Here is a 13,302-nt window from a genome sequence, read left to right on the forward strand (position 1 = left end):
CCAAGTGTTTACTTCTCAGCTCTTTACCTAGTTCCGGTCTGTCTCTCCCAGCCTGCAGGCATGTTCTTGCAACAGCTAGGGTGTAACCTAGACATACATATAGCAACATTATGATAGTGAGGCCTGCTATTATAAGGCCTGTAGCAAGCATATAAGTCTTAATCAATAATGGGGAAGGTCTTTGGGACCCTTCCCCTACAGGAGGTAGAGATGGTGGGGCAAGGTAATGTAGGGCTCCAGGCTAATTTAGCTGAATTACGTAGGGACCTGGGCAGTTTTTTCCAGGTTAAAGCAAAGGGAGCACTTGTAAGAGCTAGGTTCTCCATGCTCAAGGAGACGGACGCTCTCAGCTCCTTCTTCTTTGGTTTGGAAAGACAGAGCGGTGAAACCAAGGATATGCATTGTCTACAGCTGTCTGATGGGCGAGTGACCTCTGTGGTGGGGGAGATGCGGGAGCGGACTGTGGAGTTTTATACTAAGTTGTATAGGGCAGAACTGTGTGATCCTATGTGTGCTCAGGTCTTGTTTGCAGAACTCCCTAAGCTCTCTCTGGCACAGAGGGATGAAATGGACATTCCTCTGTTGTCCTGTGAACTGGCTAAAGTCGTAACCCAGATGTCCCCTGGCCGTGCACCGGGGGTCGATAGACTCCCAGTGGAGTTTTACAAAAAAATTCAGGGGAATAATTGGACTTGACTTCTTTTGCGTGTTGCGTGAATGCGTCGGGGTAGGAGAGTTGCCAATGAGCTGCCGCCGGGCGGCTCTGACTCTCCTGCCCAAAAAAGGGGACTTGTGTGAACTTAAGAACTGGAGGCCTGTGGAATTGCTCTGTGCGTACTACAAGATATTTGCCAAGGTCCTCTCTAACAGACTGAAGTCCCATCTGGACTCTATAGTACACAAGGACCAAACATATTGTGTACTGGGACGCTCAATCACGGACAACTTGTTCTTAATCAGGGACATGTTGGACTTGTCGAGAGGTTCTAATGTGAACTTTGGACTGGTCTCTTTAGATCAAGAGAAGGCTTTTGATAGAGTGGACCATTAGTATCTGTTTAATGTAATGTCTGTTTTGGAGTTTGGGGAAAGGTTTTTGGCCAGTGTGAAGAGGTTATATGCTGGGGCGTCATGTATGGTCAAGGTGGGAGGGGGGCTCAGTAGACCAGTCTGGGTGAGACGGGGCATTAGACAAGGATGCAGTTATATACACTAGCCATTGAGCCTTTTTTGGGCCTGCTACGCAAGAGACTGCAAGGAGAGTGCTGGACAGGCATGGGTGTGTTGACAGGCATAGCAGTGTCAGCGTATGCAGATTACGTTTTTGTGATGGTCAGGGATGGTCAGGATATGCAGGCACTAGAGACTAGTCTGAAGGTGTATGAGGGAGCTTCGTCAGCTAAGGTAAACTGGGGCAAGAGCAAAGCCCTGTTATGTGTGGCATGGGGGGATAGGGCCCCTCTGCTTCCAGGGGGATTGCTATGGGGTTGTGAAGGTCTTGAAATGTTGGGGGTGTACCTGGGCTGGGCTCGCAGACCTGTAACGCAAGCTGGTGGACTTTTTCAGGTCGAGCCATCACTGGCTGAGGGCGGCAGTGTTGTACATGACCGTCAACGAAGGAGGACAGGGCCTGGTGGAACTGGAGAGCAGGGTGGCTGCTTTCCGACTAAAGGCATTACAGAGACTGCTGTACCATACTGATGTCGGCTGGAGGGAACCAGCATGCGCGCTGCTGAGGAGAGCTGGTGGATTAGGGTTGGACCGGCAGCTGTTCCTCATGAAGCTGGAGAGGCTGAGTACAGCAGGTCTCTCAGACTTTTACTCTGCAGTGCTGAGGGCCTGGCAGCTGCTAAGGCCCACACAAGAAGGGGGTGTGGAGCCTGGGCTGTGGGAGGAGCCTATCTTCCACAACCCAGCCATCCTTTTGAGATCGGTTCAGTCGACCACCCTGCAGAGGCAACTGATGGCAGCGGGTTTACTAAGGCTGGGTGACCTGCGACTGCTGGGAGAGGAGGGGTGGAAAACCCCAGAAGTCCTGCCACAACAAACAGGAATAATGTCTCTTAGGCTGCTGGAAAGATTCCTGGAGGAGGTCCAGGAGTTACTGTCTGAGCCAGTAAGGGGGGTGTTTGAGCGGGAAAAGGGGGAGGGGCCACCAATGTTTCCACCACTGCAGATGACGGCAGAGACTGGGGACTGGCAAGGGGGTCTGGAGGACTTGTTAGATTTTAACACTCCGAGCCTGGGGGAGTTTGAAGGGGTGGGAGGTAAAGCCATCTACAACCTCTGCATTAAGGTAAGGAACATTAGGAGCCTAACAGGAGTGAAGGCACATCAGTGGCAGAGGGTGTGTGGGGTGGTGAGTATGGTTGGTTTTAGATGGAGTACCAAGGAGGTCAGGGGACCTCCAGTGGAGAGTTCTACATGGAGCCCTGGCCACTAACAGCTGGTAGGCACGGGTCGTCCCAGGAGTTGGGCAGGGGTGCCCTTTCTGTGTTATGAGAGAAACTGTGATTCATGTGTTTTCTGTGTGCACCAGGTTAATGCCATTAATGTTTTTGTTGGAATATCTGTGTGAGAAGTTGGGGGTGGTTTTTACTGTTGGGATGTTTATAATGTGGTACAGGTATTCAAATAAGGGAAAGGCCAAATGTGTTTAGTTGAATTTTCTGTTTGCTCAGGCGAAGTTGGCTATTTGGCTAACAGAGAGGAACAGGGTCAACGGTGAGGGAAACAGACCCTTTACTATTATTTAATGCGATGGTCTCTGCTCGCGTTCTATAAAATGATAAAAAGTGTGGAGATGTTTCAGGAGATATGGTGTGTTGGGGTGCTGTCTGTATAGCTGGGGAAGATGTTTTGGATATACGGTTGTAGAAGTAGTGAGGTTTTGGTTGTTTTTTATCATGTGGTAGAGGGCAAGGTGAGTATGGTACATGTATGCTGTATAGGATATATTTTGGTGTTTTATTTTAAGGGGGGGGGGGTTGAATGAAATGAGAATGTTTCATTAAAGAAAGACAAAAAGTCAAATCTCTCTCTCTCAGGTATTGAGTGGAGATGGGGGAGAATAATTTTTTTAATCAATTTTGAATTCAGGCTGTAACACAACAAAATGTGGAATTAGTCAAGGGATATGAATACTTTTTGAAGGCACTGTACCTGTACCTTAAGGCCTTGTTTGTAATTGAGTCATATTATACCATTACTAGTTAATTGGATATTTTTTTATTATCAAACATTAGTGTCAAATTGACAAGTCGGTGGCGTTTTCTGTGTACAATAATAGTGTGTGTAGTATGCTGTTGATAGGTAGACGCATATTAATGCTGAAATTGTACTGTTTCCAGTAAAGGGACATTGAACAAGACAAAGTCATTTCTTAAATTAGTTTTAGATTACAAGGAGCCCACAGAATAGGATAAAGCATGACGGTGTAGTTAAAGACAGACTGCCTGCTATCATGTGGGTGGTGCTATTGCATCGTCTTGTTGAGCGTAGTCTGCGTCCCAAATGGCACTCCTAGGGCTCTGGTCAAAAGATGGCCACTATATAAGAAATAGGATGTCATTTGGGACGCATACATAGATTCAATTAAGACCAAACTAAAGTGAGAAATAAGCATGAAAGGACAGTGTTCTAAGTGAACAGCCTATAATCAAAGACTGCTTTCAGATCAACACAGATACATTTTCGTCTCATAGCTCCGGAATATCAAATAACAACTAATCCAATAATTACAGCAGTAATGGATGTTTTTAAGGTTAGAATATCACAACTCTAGAATGATTAAACATTTAACCAGTTTAAATGCATGGTGTCAGTCTAAATAGTCTAAATAGTCAACAGTTGAGTTGTTAGCAGAGAAATAAGGCTTAACACGCTGTCACAAAAAGGCATCCCGTTGGTAAATGTGTAAGTTTGCTTGTTTCTCAAATACTTATTTAATCCTGGCAATCATGTAAATGTGATATTTATAGCTTTCCCAAAAGAAATACGACTGGCGATATTTTAAAGCTCTAAATCACAGGAATGTGAAGCCAAAAAGGAATGGCTATGATTCAATGCCATGCGTTACCTAATGGCAGCACTCATTAAAAATATAGGAAGACATTTTTATATTCAATTGGCTGCTAGGGAAAGATTCCTGCTGAAGCCCTTCCTCCTATTACAAATTAAGGCAGCGTGAGAATGGGGCCCCGCGGTGCAATGCATGTTATAAATATGTTAAAAGCCCATTCCACTTGTCAAGGTGCTATTTGTTTCCAATGAATCATAGCTAAGCACCTTCAACTGACATCTCAATAACACCTTATTTGCTGGTTCAGCAATACGTATAATGGGAAACAAATGGAAATGGGATTCAAGCATGCCCTGGAGGAGAGGGTTCGCCCGTGCTCACAGTCGCACCTCTCAGACGACAGGCTCAGGGAAGCCAAATAGCCATTAGTTTGGGGGGCTGATGTGGGACTTAAGGCATCAGCATGCTTCAGTTCAGCTGGCACCTAGCCAAACTCGGGTAGCCGAACCAAATGGGTGTGCTCGCATACTCCCTGAAAAGAGCCACTTGAAAAAAAGCGGCAATAGTAATGTTTGTCCATTTTGAGACGCCGTAGCCATTATACACTTCGTCAAAATAGTAAGGATTCATTTTTACTGAAGAGATCTTATTTGCACAATTTCAATTTTTTTTCTGTGAAAACAATGGGGGAAAAATCCCTACCGTTGACCAATCACAGCCAAAGCGAGCGTAGACTTCGGCTCCGAACTTCAGCTTGCGAGCAGAACATTTTTGTGTGAGCCCGAAAAGCCCCCCAAAAACTCACCGAACTCCAAAAACATCACAAAATGTTGTAATAATATATGCAGAAAGTCTACCGAACTGTTTCGGCTGGGAAGCATGCGGACGCCTTTAATCTCCTCTGCACAGAGGAAACACAGGCAGGCCAGTGTGGGAACGAATCCAAATACAGAAAGGAGGAGGAGGAGAGGAAGAGACTACATACAGACCTCTGGCTAAATCAAGGATCTCTGTGATACTTCAGTATACTTCCTCATGACATTGTCTGTACAATATGTTGTGGGTTCTGCTCTCATATTTATCACAGTGTGCTTTCAGCTGGAGTCATTTTTCAAAGGACCAAAAGTCTACATAGAGCCCATTGAAAGGAGGCGTGAAGGAGATCCCATTTTGCTTACAGTTGGGACAACTTAATGCACACATTAGCTATATAAGCCTAGCTTGATGGTGTAATACCACTGTGTGTAATATTTCCCCTGAGACACAGCTAGCTATGGGGGTAGGCTGATGCATGGGAACTATGGGTCTGATATCAGAGAGTCCACAATGCCAGTACACAAGGAAGAAGAAAATGATGATGCAGATATGTCTGTATAATGCACCTTGTGACAGATAAAGGATAACACATGGTATCGCAGGGATTGTGTACACTGTTAGAAAAAAGGGTTCTTTGTCCCCATTGGATATCCTTTTTTGGTTACAGGTAGAACCCTTTTGAGTTCCATGTAGAAAGGGTTCTACATGGAACCAAATAGGTTTCTTCAAAGGGTTCTCTGATGGGGACACCTGAAGAACCCTTTTAGGTTCTAGATAGCAACTTTTTTTCTAAAAGTGTATTCATCTACTTTTAAAGTAAGATATGTTAATAAATGTGAATTGAAATACAGACTATAACATGGTTTAGACTAGTACACCAGATGACTAAGTACTGACTTAGCAAAATCACATTGCACATAGTTTGAAAAAGTTTTTTGAGAAAGTGAATTGAGGAAAATGAGTACAGACAGTCCTAAAATCAAAACCCCTTCTGAAGTACAGAGTTAAGAGTTAGTTGGTGACTGCTGGCAATACTTTGTGAAGTTGCTCTCTAAACAAGCTGCCCACGGGTTTCAAATGTGACAAGAGAATCCATTTAGTGCAATACAAATGGTCAAGTAATTGGAAGTTGAGAAAACATCTGAGGAATCTCCTGTTCAAGCTTCCTAGAAGTGCGAGAATTGACTTTGTCTATCATGCACATTTAGAAAGGAATACACATTTTCAACTTCATTAGGCTAAATGATGTGGAGGAAATGAGGAACTGCAGGCTCAATTGGTAGCCTTGCCAATAACAAACCCCCATCTCCCTTCTGTAGCTTCTGACACCAGAAACGTAGGTATTAAATCCAATAGACCAATAGAAGACTAGGATGCTGTCATTACTGAAGCAATTAGATAATGGATAAGTCATGACGACTAGCGTCTGCTGATGCAGGATTCAAGGGGATGTTGAGTGGAACGTCTCAGTCTCACACTTCCCTTTTAATGAACGTTCTTCCTATGTACGGTGGCTTCAGAAAGTATTCATACCCCTTGACTTATTCCACATTTTGTTTTGTTACAGCTTGAATTCAAAATCTATTTTAAAAAAACAAAACAAAAACACAATACCCCATAATGACAAAGTGAAAACATTTTTTTTTAGAAAGTTTGGCAAATTTATTGAAAATGAAATACTATCACGCGTTAAACTCTGTTAAACACATTAAACTCACTATTGGCCTCATGGTGAAACCCCTGAGCGGTTTCCTTCCTCTCCGGCAACGGAGTTAGGAAGGACGCTTGTATCTTTGTAGTGACTTACAGAGTAAGTCTATGCAACTTATGTGACTTGTTAAGCAAATTTTTACTCCTGAAGTTATTTAGGCTTGCTTTAACAACGGGGTTGAATACTTATTGACTCAAGACATTTCAGCTTAAAATGTTGAATTCATTTGTAAACATTTCTAAAAACACAATTCCACCTTGACATTATGGGGTATTGTGTGTAGGCCAGTCACACAAAATCTCCAATTTTAAATGCAGGCTGTAGCACAACAAAATGTGGAAAAAGTCAAGGGTTTGAATACTGTACCTCCTGTCTGGTCACAGCCAGGCCTGAGAATGTCACCAGTGAATAATTTACTCTCAAGACATCATCCAATCATATCCTAGCCTCATATATCTATTTCAGGGGGTGTGAATGGTCAGACCCCTTCACCAAAAGAACATATCCGCTCCACAGTCCACACAGACACTATTCATATTTCATTCATATTTCATTTGCTCCTGCATGGTAATATTTACTCTGTAGCCTGCTCCAGTGTGGCTCACCCAGCATATGTATAATGGAAAATACGACACCCAACACAATAAGAATTAAATGTTTACCAAACATTTCTTGTGTCCCATCTGTCTTGTGATGCATTATGAATTCAATCATGTTGGCTGTGGCTTTGTTTGTAATGTAGTAATCTTAGAGGTGAGTGTGGCTGCCTGGCTGGTCAGACGTGCAGAGCTTTGTGGTGTTTTCACAAAGTAAAGACACACAGTGTGTACTGGATAGGCCCTGGATTGAGCTGTTAGGGGTCATGGCCACGATTTATGCATATAGGGGAAACAGAGAGAGAGTAAGGGACGAAGGTAGAGGTACAAACAAATGGAGAGAGAGTGACAGAGAGATGAAGAACAGAGAGAGTGATAGAGCGAGAGAGCGAGAGAGCGAGAGAGCGCGAGAGCGAGAGCGCTGGCAGGCCTCCTGCAGAGACCAAAGGGTGCAACGAGAGGTCGACCTTCCATCACTTAGTCAGGACAGACAGGCCAACATCACATGAGAGCAGTGTCTCAGTGCAGCTGCTGAGTGGGGAGTATGCCATGAGGATAAGAGAAGAAATCCCTCAGCTCTCTGAAGGGCTGCATACGGGGCCCATGCGTGAGGCAGTAGTAGCCAAAAGGTTATAGGTTCAAGTCCTGGCTACAGGTCCTGTGATGTGTTTAGTAGTGTCCTTCTGCAAGTTTAATAATCTGACTTGTTTACCATACAGAGCTCTATTGGATGCGACTCTGGGACACAGAATTTTCAGCATGCATGAAGATCTATACACATATGCAAATGTTTTAAACAAAACAACCGTTGAAACAGTCAGACTATTGTAAATACATGATAAACATGTTTTATAGTCTCATTACCAGGCAATTTACACTCACAATGATTTTGTCGTTAACAATAGCTCTATGTCTAGAAATATACAGTGCCGTTTCATGAACAAGGCCCTTCTTCCTACGCATTTGTTCTTTTGCTATATTATGCTCCAAACATTTTGTCCTCAAACCAAATGGACAGCCATTCATGTTTCTGATAGACACAGCAATTTCAAATGAATGCCAAAGCACCCACAGCTATTTTATTAGCATCCTTTCATCTATATTTACTAAGACTAAGTCAGACTAGAGTTGGCCCCAGTTTTCATTGTTGTTGTGGCAGAATTAAGTATTGATTTTATACTCAAAGTATTCCACACAGTTTGGAAACACAGCTCTGCAGAGCCATGTACATAATGACCACAAAAATACATTTCTATTTCACCAGTAAACATTATATTTTTTAGTCATAATGGAAAAGAAGACAAACAAACAGAAAAAGTTAAAAGTAGTCCCAGTGACATTATTCTACTGCTGGTGGCCAATAAAAATATGTTTTATTGTCACATACACCAGATAGGTGCAGTGAAATGTGTTGTTTTTACAGCGTCAGCCATAGTAATACAGCTCCCCCAGAACAAATTGCCTTGCTCGAAGGCACATCAACAGAGTTGTCACCTTAGGTATTCAAACCAGCAACCTTTCAGTCATTGGCCCAACGCTCTTAACGCTAGGCTACCTGCCACTCTAAGAAGCTACACTATCACAGAGTAGCACAGGCCTGAGAAACCTTACATATCTGTTTCAGTAGCTTCTCTCCCTCCTGTTGAAGGGGCTTATGTTGTTGTTTTGCATATCATCATCCATCCAGTATTACCATCTGGACAGTCATGGAGACCCCACTAAACATCTGTTGGGCTGAGTTGGTGATGCTCAAAATGACCACAGCATTGGAAGAGAGACACACCTCAGTCTGATTAGCTCTGTTATAAAATACTCCTGACAAATGGGATTATCATGATGATGACACACATCCATATAATGTCTTCTCCTTCCTGTGCCCATCTTTAGAATACAGGACGACATAGCACTATTTTTGCTTATCACCTGCCTAAATTTAGAGTCCCCCCCCTGCTTTGGATTCTGTTAACAGACATGTGTCCCATGCCTTTGACAGGAAAGGATACAGATCCTGCCTATCACTGACCTGGAAAAAAAGCCACTGAACAAAGCTCTATGTGATAAAGAAGAGGGACAAATCTCAGTCATACACTGACACAAGGCACAAACCTACAGTGACAGGGAATGATTACATTTCAACACAACACCCTTAGTGACAGACTAAAAAAGAAAATGGTTTGTAAGTAGACAGCATCAATTTCCTATCAAAGCTGAAATGAGGGAAAAGCTCTAACTTCAGAGGGGATCTTTACAATCCATCTCTAAACTTAGATGACACCAACTGATATCTCTGATATAATCCCTTTCTGTTTTGACAGCCATTTCTGTGGGCTCACAGCTGGCAGCTGCCCAAACATGAATATTCTAGAGGGATTCTAGAATTATTCTTTACACGGTTATTCTAAGAAATGTTTCAGAGAAGACTAATTGGAAAAGGATAAGTATCTTCTCATAATTTCCTATTATTCTCTGCCAATACCAATATTTTCAGGTAATTTATTAAAATGATTTTAATTTGTCTGCTTTATGAAAGGACTAGAATAAACTCTACATAAACGGCCAATCTTGGCAAGGAAAATGTGTGTACTAACGACGGAGAAGAAAATCAATCAATCAAATGTATTTATAAAGCCCTTTTTACATCAGCCGATGTCACAAAGTTGTAATGAATACTCAGGGAGAAAAAGGTGTAGATTCACGCGCAGAGCGTGGCAGGTGTTAATTTCGCCTTCCCAGAAGGCAGGAATTGTGGTCAATGGTCATACACAGGTAGGCAAACAGGTAGGTGAATCAAATCTAAGACTGACGGCTTGTCACGTTCTGACCTTAGTTCCTTTTTTATGTCTTTGTGTTAGGTTGGTCAGGGTGTGAGTTGGGGTGGGTAGTCTATGTTCTTTTTTCTATGTTATTGTATTTCTGTGTTTGGCCTGGTATGGTTCTCAATCAGAGGCAGCTGTCGATCATTGTCTCTGATTGAGAATCATACTTAGGTAGCCTGTTTTCCCCATTTTGGTTGTGGGTATTTATTTTCTGTTTTAGTGTCTGTTCACCTTGCAGAACTGTTTCGTTTTCTCCTCGTTGTTATTTTTGTGTAGTGTTCAGTTTCTATTAAATTATGACGAACACTTACCACGCTGCATTTTGGTCCTCTTCTCCTTCACCAGACGAGAATCGTTACATGGCTATAACTGGTTCTCACAAACGAGCTAGGAAAAGGCTTAGTAGACTCAAAACGATCAATACCTCACAAAGGCACAAACGGAATGAACTGAACTAAATAAGGAGCTGATGGGACCAGTTGAGTAACTAACACAGGGGAAATCAATGAACAAAAATGAAAGACAGGGCTATGTTCAAGAACACAAAGAAACAGAACACAAGGTTGACTAAGAAAAAAAACACAGAATCTTACAAAAGTGCTGTACAGAAACCCAGCCTAAAACCCCAAACAGCAAGCAATGCAGATGTAGAAGCACAAAAAATAAAATAAAAGTATTGGACCAGCCTAAAACAAATTCACAAGTCACAAAGAAATATCTTAGATTGTGAGTAAAGCGATTACTTGGCAAATGATCCACTCACCTATTTACTGCGCTCGGCTGCATTGCCATAGCAACGCTATGGGTAGAAAAAGCACCCCTTGTTGGGAACCACTGATCTAATGTTCTCTCAGGTGTTAAGTCTAACTGCCATAGTTGAACCAAGGTTAGCTATTTGAGTTGCAACAAATGTAAGTTATTTGCCCAAAAACACTCAACTATTATCATATCTTGTTGTTTAAAAATTGAAATTACAGCTTACAAATTCAGTGGGACCCTATCAGGCCCTCTGCAGAGGCGCCAGACATTCATTGCACAATGGACTAATTATTCACCTTAAAAGCCGGAAGGGATTATCCTTTGTAACAGCCTGTCAATAGCCCTCATAATGTCTCACCTGTTAGACCATTTAAATGTGAGGGAGAGCCAATTTAGCCTCTCAGGTTCATGTTGAGTGCAGTGGTCAAAATCACCACCTGGGAGGCGGGATGGAACGTGACCAATGCCAATCAGGTAACCTAGATTTTAGACTTCTCACCTTAGGAAAGATGCTTCTCTATCTTTATGTTTTATGTGTTTTTCCCACTCTCAAGAAATGTTTGTGGAAGATAATGAATGTTAGAAAGTGCACTGTATGAGCATTACCGGTATTGCGTTGTTGTTGTTGTGCCTAGAGGATGCATTGGGAATATATTTAATGGAAGAAACAGAAGAGCTGAGAATAATCCTGTGTAAAATGTTTGACAACAAGGCCATTTTAATAACTACAGCATCATTTTAGTATGTAAGTAAATGTGCATTTCAGCAGTTTTTCCCCTATTCGTATTTCTATGCCAGAGTATGATTCTTGAAAAGCTGTTCACAACTTCATCTGTTCAGATATTACCTTGTCATACGATCATCATAATCCTCAACACCATGTACTTTTCCAACAACACTAATTACCCTGTGTCCTACTGTCTGTCCTGACTCTATCTATGTAGTGCATCTACACATTTACTCAGAATCACATTATAAACAGAGTTTGTTTACTTAGCTACATTGTTCTGCATTGCGATTTGACTGGAAGCCAGATTGTGCTCAGACTATCCAATTAGGAGTTTGTTGCCAGATTAGATTGTTGTGTTAATGTTGTGTACTGATTAGTCTAGAGTACATGAAGAAATCCTCCTCTAATGTGTGTCAGTTTTCAAACAATCGTGTCTCTGGCAAAGATCTGTAATTTACACTCTCCTTGGTGATGACTCACACTTTATTAGAACAATCACTGCATGTTCCCACTCTACCTGTTGTTCATTTGTTTTTTCCTTTCTCCTAGGGTATGTTTGTTCTGGGGCTGCCTTACGCTCTCCTTCAGAGTGGCTACCAAGGATTGCTTCTGTTCCTTCTCGCTGCAGTCATCTACAACTACACGGGTAAGATCCTTGTATCCTGCCTTTATGAGGACAATGAGGAGTGCCAGCCCATACGAGTGCAGGACACCTACGAGGACACCACCCGGCCGCCTGCTGGGCAGTCGGGTGGTGAACGCAACACAGGTCGTTGAGCTGATGATGTATCCTCTACCTGGTGTGTCACAGCATCATGTGTCACTGCTTCTCCTTCCTACCCCTGCTCCTGCCGCCTGGTCCGTGGTGAACTTCCTGACCTTGGTGCCCTGCATGCTGATACGGGACCTGAGGGTGGTCATGGTCTCCAGACTCAGACTGCTTTGCTCCCTGGCCCAGTTCCTCATCACCTTCATTGTGGTGGCCTACTGCCTGAACCAAGCCCACTGCTGGTCCTGGAGGAGGATGGTCCTCTTGGTGGACTTTGAGAGGTTCCTGGTGACTGTGGAGGTCATCATCTTCAGCTACACCTCCCAGATCTCCCTGCCCACCCTGGAGGGAAGCATGGAGGACAAGGGGGACTTCGCCTACATGATGAGCTGGACACACTCCCTGGCTTGTGTGTTGAAGACCACCATCTCCGTGCTGGCCTTCCTCACCTGGGGGCGAAGATATCAAAGAGGTGATAACTGATAACCTTCCCACTGGAGTACGCATAGTGGTCAACCTGTGTCTCCTGGTTAAGGCCCTCTTTTCATACCCCCTACCCTTCTACACTGTGGCTGAGGTCCTCCAGAGCAGTGTTCTGAGGCTGGAAGTGGCGCCAGGCAGTGTGGAGACAGGGACTCTGGTTCTGCAGGGCTGTCTCCTGTTGACCATCCTCATGGCTCTCTACATGCCCCACTTCTCCCTGCTCATGGAGCTGACGAGCAGCGTGATGGGGCGGCCATGACCTTCATCCTGGTATCTCTCTTCCACCTGCAGCTCAAATGGACTACCATGACTACCACTTATTGATGGTCCCCTACTTAATTTCCCTGTATCAATGTTCTGGAACCTGCAAGTACATCTAAGGCACAGATATTATATGTATGATAGTATGATACCAAGCCATTGTTTGTGTGTTTCACTTTAATTGTGTTGTTTTTAGTGATTGACACCAAGGCATCTTGTAAAATAAAGACGTGATTGGAAATGGTGTTAAACGATCTAGTGTGAGCAGCAGAAGAGGCTAGTGGAAGGAGCTATAGGAAGACAGGCTCATTGTAATGGCTGGAATGGAATGAATGGAATG

The 13,302-nt window shown here is 43.3% G+C and overlaps 1 pseudogene; it reads left to right on the forward strand.

Moving 5' to 3' along the window:
- The first annotated feature begins 11,127 nt into the window (after positions 1-11,127).
- LOC120024010 lies at positions 11,128-13,025 on the forward strand (annotated as a pseudogene).
- Positions 13,026-13,302: the final 277 nt, after the last annotated feature.

This window comes from Salvelinus namaycush, chromosome 29 (genome assembly GCF_016432855.1).
Source record: "Salvelinus namaycush isolate Seneca chromosome 29, SaNama_1.0, whole genome shotgun sequence".
Classification (NCBI taxonomy): Eukaryota; Metazoa; Chordata; class Actinopteri; order Salmoniformes; family Salmonidae; genus Salvelinus; species Salvelinus namaycush.